The sequence below is a fragment of the Theobroma umbraticum genome, unplaced genomic scaffold (genome assembly GCF_002168275.2).
Source record: "Theobroma umbraticum cultivar Fairchild unplaced genomic scaffold, ASM216827v3 scaffold_30.0, whole genome shotgun sequence".
NCBI lineage: Eukaryota > Viridiplantae > Streptophyta > Magnoliopsida > Malvales > Malvaceae > Theobroma > Theobroma umbraticum.
Window position 1 is genome coordinate 14,456,196 of NW_018397254.1, and position 8,348 is coordinate 14,464,543.

Sequence of the window (8,348 nt, forward strand, 5' to 3'; positions counted from 1 at the left end):
GAATTGATTTTAAGAAGATCTTTTTGCTAGTGGTTAAAATGTCTTTTATTTGAGTTATTATTGGTTAGGTAGTTTGTCTTGATTTAGAAGATGAACAGATGGATGTGAAAACCACTTTCCTTCATGGTGATTTGGAGGGGGAGATTTACATGGAGCAACTAGAGGGTTTTATGATTAAGGGCAAAGAAAACTATGTTTGCAAGTTGAAGAAAAGTTTATATGGCTTGAAACAAGCACTAAGGCGGTGGTACAAAAAGTTTGAGTTTGTTATGATCCAATAGGGATTCAAGAAAACTAATTATGATCATTGTGTGTTTGTGCACAAATTTTTTGACAATGACTTCATCATTTTGTTGCTTTATGTTGATGACATGTTGATTGTTGGTCACAATTTTTCCAAAATTGATAAGTTGAAAAAGGAGCTTGGAAAGTCTTTTGCAATGAAAGACTTGGGACCAACAAGATAGATCTTTGGCATGCGGGTCATCCATGACAGAGAGACCAAGCAACTGTGGTTGTCTTAGGATAAGTATATTGAGAAAGTACTTCAACGATTTTACATGGATAAAGCTAAAGTGGTAAGCACACCTCTTTCTACTCAATTTAGGCTTAACGCTAAATAGTTTCCTTTTAATGATAAAGAGAAAGAAGACATGCAACATGTTCCTTATGCATCTACAGTAGGAAGTTTGATGTATGCAATGGTTTGCACAAGGCTTAATATAACGCAAGTAATTGGTGTGCTTAGTCGTTTTCTTTCAAATCTTGGTAGAAAGCATTGGAAAGTTGTGAAGTGGATTTGAGATATCTCTAGGGCACTTCTAGTTTGAAGATCTGTTTTGGAATTGGGAAACATGTTCTTTGTGATTACACGGATTCAAACATGGTTAGGGATATTGACACTAGAAAGTCTACGTTTGGTTATTTGATTACCTTTGTAAAGGGAGTTGTGTCTTGGCAATCTAGATTGCAAAAATGTGTTGCTTTGTCTACTTATTAGACTGAGTTTATTGTTGTTACAAAAGCTTGTAAAGAGTTGCTTTGGATGAAGAACTTTATGCATGAATTTGGTTTTACATAGTAGAGATAAGTTTTGTTTTGTGATAGTCAAAGTGCTATCCATCTTAGCAAGAATCTTACTTTTTATGGTAGATTTAAACATATTGATATGCAATATCACTAGATACATGATGTTCTAGACTTTAAGTTGTTGGAGCTTGAAAAGATTCACATAGATGATAATGGTTCAGACATGTTAATGAAAAATCTACCGAAGGGAAAGTTCGAAGCTTGTCGTTTGATTATCGGTTTAGTAGTTGCCTCTATGTGAGTCGAAAGAGGAGTTTGTTGTGGGTCGTTTTCAAGTGGAGCTCACAACTTAAATTAATAAAAAAAGAGAAAAAGGTGCTTTTGCTTTTTATGATTAAGGATTTGTTTTTTAAAAGGAAAGGAAAAAGTAGATAGGGAGAAAATTTTTGACTTGCTTTGTGGTATCAATTGAAAGGTGATTTGTGGTCTGATTTTGATGGAATTTGAGTATGTTGTTCCTAACAATGTGAGCTTCAATTTTTATGGTCATATTGCATTTTTCTCTTCTCAATTGTTAGGTTGTAATACCTTTTATTTTTGGTTTTATGCATTGTTACTTGGTGATTTCTATTTTATTCATAGTAAGTAAGCACTATATGTTGGTTCCAAAGAAGTGTGCTAGAGAGGGGTGAATAACACTTTGTGAATGTCACTAAACTTGACTTCTAATTAGGGGCTAGTTAAAGGTCAATGATGAGAAGTTAAATGTAGAATGAAAGAATGATTTAAAGAAGAATGAAATGAAAGATAAAAGAAGGTAGACAATGCACAAAGATTTATAGTGATTCGGTCTCTTTGATCTATATCCACTACCTTGATCTTCCAATTAAGGATTTTCAAATCAAATCACTATAAACAACGAAATTCTTAAGCTTCCACCAAGCTTTTATAATGGGTTTTCATAAGTTCAGCTACAACCTTTAATAATGGTATTTCATGAGATCAATCAAAACCTAAAATGGCTTTTGAAAGGCTCAACCACAACCCTTAACAATGGTTTTTCACGGGATCAACCAAAACCCAAAATCTAACTGTTCCTAGATTGAGTTAGAACCTATAATACCAATCAAGCTAACCCAAACTTGATTAATCCCCTTAGAGTGACTCACACACTCTAAGTAATCAAGGAAAATAGATATAAAGAAATGTATATGATCACTAACCTGATTTGAATGATACAAGATGAAGTGCTAAACTCTATTACAAAGGTTGAAGTGAAGAGACAGAAGGATTGAGAAAGTTTTTTGCTATTTTTGAGCTCTTTTTTTGATCTTGGAAGCATCTTCTCTTGTTTTTAGTTGTTAGGGGTGTCTTTTATACTTGAAAACCTAACTCTGATAGATGCATGATAGCATACTTCTTAGTCGATTAAGTCTTCTCTGCCTTGTAATTGAATTCTCTGGCAATGAGTTCTTAGTTGACTAACCATATTTTTTGGTCGACTAAGTTCTCTCTGTCTTGTAATTGAAGTCTCTAGCAGTGAGCTCTTAGTTGACTAACCATGCTTTTTAGTCGACTATGTCTTCTCTGTCTCTGAACTGGTCAACTTCACTTTTGAATTTTAGCTGGCTAACTCTGTTGATTATCTGACTAAGAGGCTTCTGCTTTGTGGCTCATTTGTAACTTCTTATTCTAATGAGTTTTGATATTTACTTTTCAGTGATTAATTTATTATTGACATACATTTCATTTTGCACACTCAAATAGTATAGTTAGACATAAATGAATGAGAATGCTTTATTATTATCAAAAACTAATAGAGCTAACACTATCGTGAATGTTAGAATTGCGGGATGACTCTTTGCTGTACTCATTCATTTTTTATAATGGATTATTTTTCTGGACTAGGTCTTGTGGTTTTTACCTCTCAAATTTAGGAGTTTTTCACATTAAAAATTGTGTGTTTTCTTATAGTTTTATTTGATGCATTCATAACTATGTGTTGTTTGGAATATTTTTGTTGATTGAATATTTGTTCCTCATAGATTTTTTCAAGCAAAAAACATTTCATTTTCTATTGTTATTTTCACTATGTCAATACCTTTCGTTTACCCAGGAATGGAACTATCAAATTTAACGTTGCATCTCCAAAATTGGTGAGTAAGTCCTTAAGGATGAGCATTAATTGAACAGCTAAAAAGGCTCCCTGGGGACGGAGGAATCGAATATGAATTAAGTTGACGGATATGGCGGAAAATTCTGTGGAATCAATTCCGGAACTTGTAGGAGCATCAGATTCAAGCAACTAAAAATCCTCATATCCATTTTTGTTCTACTAGACGTAGCTGCAGAGGATATTGGAACACGTGTCTTCAATTCAAGACTTTTGATTGTTCTGAATTTTTTTCATATTAAAAAAGAATATTAAACTGATAATATTCATTTTGTTTCTCTCTAATCAAACTTCCATTTTATGGGAAAACATCAATATTTTGACAAATTCCTAAATCAAGTAAGTCCAAATGAAAAATCACACACAAAGAACATATAAATAATTTTTGTGAAAACTTCCCACAACTTTTCACAAACAAATTTTCAAAATTATAATTATCAATTATTTTTTTATTTTTCTCATAATTTTACATAACATCTTTAGATACAACTCAAAAACATTAACACATATCTATAAGCACTCGAGAAACCCCAAATTTTTTTATCAAGTAAAAAATTAATCACCAACAACTTCTTAAACCAAAGTTGTTCCAATCAAATAGAACTACAATGTAACAAAAAACCTAACAATCCATGGATTTGACAGGGCATGCTACCATGTCAAACTCAAGGTTCTGTGGGCAACATTATTATTGTTTCAAACTAAATGTTGCAGTGGAATAGCCCATATTGACCCAGTTTTGCTAGTAGAGACGCCTGCAGAGAGTAAGACCATCACCAATGGAAAGAAGAGATGATTAAACACGAGGATCAGCCGTTATGAACCTATTGAATTCGATCACGACGTTTCTGAGTTTCCTAATAGGCTCCTCCACGCTTTCCTTGTCTGATTTTGCAACAGAACCCAAAAATAGGGTGTTGTCATAAGCTATAATTCCTCCGATCTTGACCAATTTCAGTGCTAGCTCATGAAATTTCAGGTAATCCTTCTTGGAAGCATCCACAAATATGAAATCAAAGGTATGTTCTTCACCCTGCATTTTGTGGAAATCCGAACATGAGGATTACTGAAGCTCTTGGATGTTATAATTGTAGAAAACTCGAGGTATAACAGTCATTTCATAGAGAATTTCTCTACACCTGCAATGAGAATGATATGCTAAATGTATGAGCATTCAGCAAAAATACTGTCCGGGAAGAGCATGCGATGCAACGGACAGCGCTCATACTAGAAGGATACAAAATGGAAATTACAGAAAAGGACCTCACTTTTTACTGGTCTTGACGCTTGAATATGATGCAAAAGATGAAAAATGGCTCATGTATCTTCCTTAGCTTGAAAAGACTTGGACGGTTAACTTTGCCTGTGATGAGGGATGAACAAGCAAGAGCTAAACATTTCAAGGTACCAACGTACAAGCAATGAAAGTTACAACTACTAGTATGCTTTCTGGAACTTTGGTCATTAATTGCGTATGTCAAGACTGCACTTACGCTGTTAATAAGATCGTTTAGAACTGGGAAGGCATCTGATGCGATGTAGTTAATCTTCGTGCTCAATTCCGGCTTTCTTAATAAATGGCAGTCCAACCTCATAAGCTTCTTTATCCGGATCAATAGCTACTATCTGCCAGAAGGATGATAGATAATGTTGTTTGAACTTAGAAATCAGCTGCTACAAAAATGCTACTCACGAGGAGTACATGCAGTGAGAAAAGAAAAGAAAGAAGAAGAAACAGGGCGATTTAGAAGCATAATAGTTGCACAAGCTTACCTTGCCATCCTCAGGCAACGCAAGGGCAGTAGTAAGAAGGGAATAGCCTGTGAAAACTCCAATTTCCATGGTTTTCTTGCCATTTATGATCTTTAGAAGCATAGAGAGGAACTGCCCTTCATCAGCAGGCACATTCATCATGCTCCTGCAGCGAATCACGTAAATCACATTTCTTGAAGTTGTGTTCTAGATTTCTGAGTTTAAAAGTGGGTTAATACTGAATTACACATGTTATTTTTAACCCTTCTTGCAATTGTTCCCAAGTGAAAAACGCTTCATTCGTTCTTGAAAAGCTTCTTTCCAAACAGTCTTTGCTTTGAACTGTAAAACATTAATTAACCTTTTACTCTTCTTTGTATGCATCTCTAATACCATGTAGGAGTAGAGACAAATTGTATAGGAAAACTTGCAGTTAAATGTAAGTGGGAAAAATCACTTAAACAACTACTTTATATTGAATTAAATCAGTACAATTATATTATTTATATATCAGACCACTAACTATTACTCTATATTCTTACTACAACACTTGTTTCTGTCATTACACCAAAAATAGAAAGGAAAAAGAAAGGAGAGAGAGAGAGCTTGTAACCAACCTGGATATACCACTAAAAGAAAGATGGACTTACCACTACTTATACTTGTCGATGGTGGCCTCTCTTATTTCCTTCAATTGCTGGTGCTCTTTAGGATAAGCACTTGTCTCCAAGATATACTGCAAACACAATGAGAAGAGCATTGGCCTTTTCTCCTCTAACTCGACTCAAAAAGTTACTTGGCCCCAGGAAACAGAAAGAAAACAAAATTTATTTTTGTTGAGATTGAGAGAGTGCCCAAAAACTCAAAATGAGAGTAAGCAGGACGAAAAGGAAGAAACAAACAAAAAAAAAGGCTGATACAGACAATACATTGTGGCATGAAATACCTCTTGAAGGGCATTGTTAGAAAGTATGGTCTTCTTAAACCAATCTGCCATGGTTCAAATGTTCTGCTGCAATTGGGGTTTGGGTGCACAGAAAAGAGTGGATTTTTTGTGGGTAGGGGAAGAATCGGAAGGGAAACCGGTGGCAAGGGAAGGCTGCCGGCAGAAAGAGAAAGAAAAAAAAAGAAAGAAGAGAGAGAGAGAGAGAGAGAGACCGATAGTCCATAAGCAGTCAAGATAGCACCCAAAACGATGCCATTGTAGGAAGAACAAGCCTCCATCCCTCTGTCCTAAACGGTGCACTTCGGCTGGAGAAGAAGTGCCTGTTGTGGGCATCCGTGAGGTCCAATATTTTTGGGCTACACTAAGCTTGAACCTTGGTATGTTCTGGGCTCTAAAGCTATTGGGTTTGAATCTTTGATGGCTGTTTTGAATGATTTTTTTCGTTGTGTTTCATTTATTTATTTATTTGAGTTATTTTTAGGAAAATAAAATTACAGCTTCATAAAAATGGATATGAAAAGATATTTGGTACTTTTTACAAGTATAGAATCAGTGGTATGGAAAGAAAATTTTTAAAATACAAAAATAAAAAAGGATAAAATATATTTAGGTATAAAAATAGATTGAAGCAGATATAAAGATATACAAAGGGCATGTATAAAATAATAATAATAATAGAAATAATTTTTTAGGTAGGCAACTAAATACATATAATTATAATGAATATAGGAGTAGAAAAATATTTAGTTAAAAGGAAAATTTATTTAGGTAGATAAGATATAGATATATAAAGCAAATAAATATTTGGTTATAAAATAATGATATACTAAATTAAAATATAAAAGGTAAATATTTAGAATAAAAAGGGGAATGGTAGAGAATATAATAAAAAGGGAAGTAACATGTAGGGCTCATAATTAGTGTTCCTACACTTATGATAGTGCTAATGGAGAGAATATAAAATTATATTGTGATGGGACATTCTCCTGTAATGCAAAAAATCATAATTTCGAACGAATTTTTCTTAGGTTTGGAATCCAAAATAAGGCCTCACCAGTACGATGGAGGGCCCCAATTTTAAAGTTCCGAGATCTTTAATTTAATTTAAAATAAACAAATAATTATTATACAATGAATTAGTCAAAATATAAATACAAATATATTAAATATAAAAACATACAATATAATACAAAATTATAAATATTAAAATACAATGGTTAACTTGAGTTAATCCAAAGACAGAATTTCACCTAGGAAGGGCAAAGAATTGCCTCTTCCAAAGTGAATTTCTTAGGTGTGGGATTCGAGAGAATTTTCACCGAAGCGTCGGGATAAATCCAATCTCTATATATTCCAATATCTATTAACTCAAGTAATCGCTTTTAAATTAAAAAATATAATAAATTTATATAATGTTATATTTAAATATATATTGTATAGTTAGTTAATTAGCTTGAACAAATTTATCTAAATAAAGCTAATTAAATTAAAATGTTAAATAATTAATTAATTATTTATTAAATACGAAATGTATAGTTAAATAATATATATTAACTCATAGTATTAGTTAAAGGTTAATGACTTAAGAAGCATACTTCCAAAAGATATATACAATTAAATAAATAAATAAGGCAGCAAGTTACTTAAAATATATTGTTCCATAAATTATCAATTAACTAAACCATGTTTAAGTGTGCTTATGTAGACATCACTAATAATTTTGTCCTGTTATAGCATGTCACATTTATCTTATTAATGAGGCAAGAATTCCAATGATGGGATTTCCTTGAAAAGCTCGTATAGACGAGTTCTTCCTAGGATATCCCTAGGTGAGGAAAATTTCGAAACTTCACCAAAGTGTTGGGATTGTCTACGAATGATTTTTCGATAAAAGATTGTCGACCTCATCATTTACAATTGAACAAATTATAACATCATTTTACAACTGTATCATGTGCATATGTGAAACTGAATAAAAGACTTAATCAACTAATATAATAAAGAATTAATTAATAAGCAAGGGTTAAGGAAATATAGGAATAAAATCAAAAGTAGGTTATAATAGGATAACTTAATGATTAAACAGTACCATTAGTGGAACGGGCGCCACGGAGGTGCTAACCTTTCTCCATGTGTAACTGATAACTCTATTATATAGAGTTATTTTGACACATTTTGGGGGATTAAGTAGTTAGATATTTGAGATTTTAGGTTTAGAGTTTAGCGTTTTAGGTGTTTTTCTAGTTTAAATTTGATTACTTGTTAAGTGACTAATTTAAGTTATTTTAGTTAAATTTTATGTTGTTTTGTTTTAAATTACTTTAAGAGTAGTTATTGCTAATTTCTCTTATGGCTTTTGTAGGGAATTGATGAAAAAGGCTCATTTGATGAAAATCAGTGCAAGTATAGTGATGACTTTATTCATATATGTTTCAGTAGTTTGACCAT

General features: G+C 32.7%; 1 pseudogene across 1 annotated transcript; it reads right to left on the reverse strand.

Annotated features, from left to right (window-relative positions):
- Window positions 1-3,631: 3,631 nt before the first annotated feature.
- Window positions 3,632-6,158, reverse strand: LOC110418394 (flavonoid 3',5'-methyltransferase-like; annotated as a pseudogene). Its single transcript, XR_016351065.1, has 5 exons — window positions 5,901-6,158; window positions 5,605-5,690; window positions 4,976-5,120; window positions 4,696-4,828; window positions 3,632-4,235 (listed from the first exon to the last, which is right to left on the reverse strand). The product of XR_016351065.1 is annotated as a flavonoid 3',5'-methyltransferase-like (transcript).
- Window positions 6,159-8,348: the final 2,190 nt, after the last annotated feature.